Source organism: Nymphaea colorata, chromosome 6 (assembly GCF_008831285.2).
Source record: "Nymphaea colorata isolate Beijing-Zhang1983 chromosome 6, ASM883128v2, whole genome shotgun sequence".
Taxonomy (NCBI): Eukaryota; Viridiplantae; Streptophyta; class Magnoliopsida; order Nymphaeales; family Nymphaeaceae; genus Nymphaea; species Nymphaea colorata.
In genome coordinates, this window is record NC_045143.1 from 13,463,503 (window position 1) to 13,467,200 (window position 3,698).

Sequence of the window (3,698 nt, forward strand, 5' to 3'; positions counted from 1 at the left end):
ATCAGACCAATGCACACCGACTAAATGGTGTTCTCTTTTTTTTTTTTGGTGCCTTTGACTAGAAGACAGCTATAGCAAAAATAATCTGGTGGCACAAACAGATTCGGTAGCACATTTTTTAGTCATGTAATTTGGAGACAAAATCAAGTTGTGATGTGAACCTATGTGCGATCATGATTTTATTTGCAAATAACATGTTCCAAAGCATGATAAGATCAAACAAAGCTTTATAAACCAACAAACTTATTGGGAGAGAGGTACTTAGCATACAATTGATGAGAAGAATGTGGTGGGAGTGACATTGGGCTACTAATCTTCGTTTTCGATACCTAAGACTGAAAATTCTCGATACCAAGAGTTCCCCAATTAACATTTAGTTTCTCAAAACTGCACTGCGCGTATCATTATTATTGATAGTAACAACTAGTTTATTCCTAGAGGCAATCTAGTCCCAGGATTGTTCATGGCACACCCTGCCTCTTGTCTTCCTACTGTTCATAAGTTAGTGGGATTGACTTTAGTGCCTGCTATCTTTAACCAAAAGGGGATGTCTAGTTCATCACATATGATTAAGCTTGGGCATAGGGCCGGCTTGGCTCGATAATGAGTCGGGCTTGGGCCGACCCGATAACCAAAACCTGGGCTTGGGATCGGCCCAAGAATTAAAACTTGAGCCCGAGCCTGGCCCGAGCCGGGGCCCGACCAGATTAAACTAAAAAATATATTTTTAATATAAAATAATATATATATATATATATAAAATTAGTCATAATAAAATATTATAATTGGATATAAAAATTAATAAAATAAATATTAAAAAATTTTATCGGGACCATCTAAGACAGCCTGATAAATCATCGGGCCGGTCCGGTGCCCTTTTTTCCAGGCCTGGGCTTGAGTTGGGCTGAGGACTAGGTACCTGCCGATGACCCGACATGGTGCTGAGACTTACATATATTAGCAAAAGGTCTGCTCTTCAAAGAATTAGCAACCCTCTCAGAAAAGGAAGAAAGCGAAGGAAGAAAAAGGATAAAAACCAACCAGCGGCAATGTGTGTTCTAGATTATTTTTTTCAAAAATCAAACAACCAGGTTTTACCCCATCGAATCCATATTTCCGATTTGTTTCCAAATGAAAAAAAAAACTATGACATGTAAACCTTTAATTAATTGTTGACTTTATACTATAACCGATACAGTTTAATTAATTTTTTCATGTTAAGCAAAACCTTTAACCCACCAGCATCCTTTGGCTCTATCTGTGGACTTAATTCATATGAACCATAAGGATTGGAAAACTAGAAAAAAAGCAACCAGCATCTTGATGACAATTTAGTTCCATGGCCACTAGATATACTTAGGAAATTATTTGGGTTGAGTACTTACATTGGCTCAAAGCCAACAACCTGGAAGATTGGATCCCAACCAAGATCTGGTGGACCTCTCTTGGAGACCTGATCATTCTCTGCTTGATAAGAACAAGGAGTATGACCACCTAAGTTTACAAGGGAAAAAATGTGTCACTTCAGGTTTTCCAATCAAAGTGATTGAGAATCTGAGACAAGTGTGAGAGAAAAAACACATTACACATAAGCAGCTTACTCATCATCATAAGTTAAAATACTGTTCAGACCTCTCTCAAGATAGAGGCAGCAACAATGAAATTAGATGCATGATAGAAAAGTGTGAGAACCACTTGCTCTAATTCCAAATATGAGCAGATGAATGAGAAAGAAAACCTAAACCCAACGATGCGTGCGCATCTAGCCCATCTCCCCATGAGCGCATCCATCATGGGGAATTGGGATGATGTGCATCACAGCATCGGGTCAAATACCGGATACCCGGCTTGAGACTCGGGCCCAAGCTCAGGCGCAAAGAAAAGACATCGGGCCAGCTCAATAAGTAATCGGACCGGCTCAAGTGGACCGACTATGCCCCGCTTGGTTCGATAATTTTTTTAATATATATTTTATTGATTTATATATATAATTATAATCTTTTATTATGATTAATTATATTTATATATTATTTTATATTAAAAATATATATTTTTAATTTACAAGCCCACAAGTTTTAGGTATTATGTATCGAACCCGAGCTTGGGTTTCGAGTGTCGAGCCAGCCGAAACCCCACTCTTTATTGGGTAAGGCCGGTAAGGCCGGGCCCAATGTCCAAACTTAATCAGTGATAAGCACGCATCTGATGCTCATGCCTAATATCACGCATCAGCAGACATCAAGCACAATCACTTTCTTTTTATGTTTTATTTTTTTTAATGCTTTAACGTTTTTTAAACATTGTAGTGGTTTATTTCTTTGATATTGTTGTGAAATTAGTTTGCAAAATCGTGCCATATCTTTCGGATAGGTTTGTATTTAAAATTTTTTAATTACAAAAGTAGCATAAACCTTTTAAATTAATTCTGAACATAAAAGTAATAAACGTTAACCCGTATCACTGGTGCGTCCTATTGGAAAAGATAAAAATCAGACTCATTAAAAATTAATTATTAAAATATTTTCTTTGCAGTCTAACCTTACAAATATGATTTTCAAAGTGATTTGGTGAGAAACATATAAGTTGATTATTTTCTTACTTAAAAAATGTTTTTTAACAATTAAAAACATGAATATCTCCCACAACATCAAAATGTTAATATTACAAGGATCTTTTTTTTTCCAAAGATGTGTTGAAATAAAGCATGAGTTATATTAAGTTAATCTTTATAAATATATAAAAGGTTTACATTTTGTTTAAAGCAGTTTTTAACACAATTTTAAGAAGTTTGGTTTTTAGCTCTTACCCAAATTATATATATATATATATATACTGAGTGGAAACCAGACCGATAGGTCAGAAATAAAAATCAAACTCTTTAAATATAATATTTAAAGTGTTTTTTTAGACTAGAAATAAAAAATCAAACCCTTTAAATATAATATTTAAAGTGTTTTTTTAGTCTAACCTTACCCATATGATTTTATGGATTGGTAGATGCAAAATATGTATTAACTTTATAGTCTTTTATGTTCTAATGGTGTTAAAATAATAAGCAAAAATGAATGACTCTTACAGCATCAACATTTTGATAATAGAAAGTCAATATTTTTTAATAAAAAAAACCTTCATTCAAAGCATATTTTATATTAAAATAGTTTTTATAATATATTAAGATAATTTTTACTTAAAATAATTTTTTAGCACCTGGTTTTCATCCATGGCTTCATTGGTTTTTATTGATTTCTCATATATATATATATATATATATATATATATATATATATAGATATATATAATCATTATAATGACGAGATGGCAGTTGGCATGATTACCAGTACACAGCTAGCCATTTAAAGCAAGCAAACTCTGGTGTTGATTTGATATAAAGAGGATGGTGCCGGCTTACAGTAGATATGAGCCAACCACCTGCACGAATTTCCTGGCCATGTGCAATATTTCATATGAACGCACATAGAAGCAAATGAACAAGGAAGCACACTTCTAGCTGGCTTGTTTCATGTCAAATCCATGACAAAAATGCAAGAATTTGGAAGACCCGTAATGTTTTTGTTCCAACAATATTCCAGTGAACCTTTGCCAAGCCCCCCACAATTAGCAATGTTTAAAATTAGAAAATACCAATACTTGTAACTATATTTAACACGTAGCATGAGTCCGCACCTTAATAGGATCTC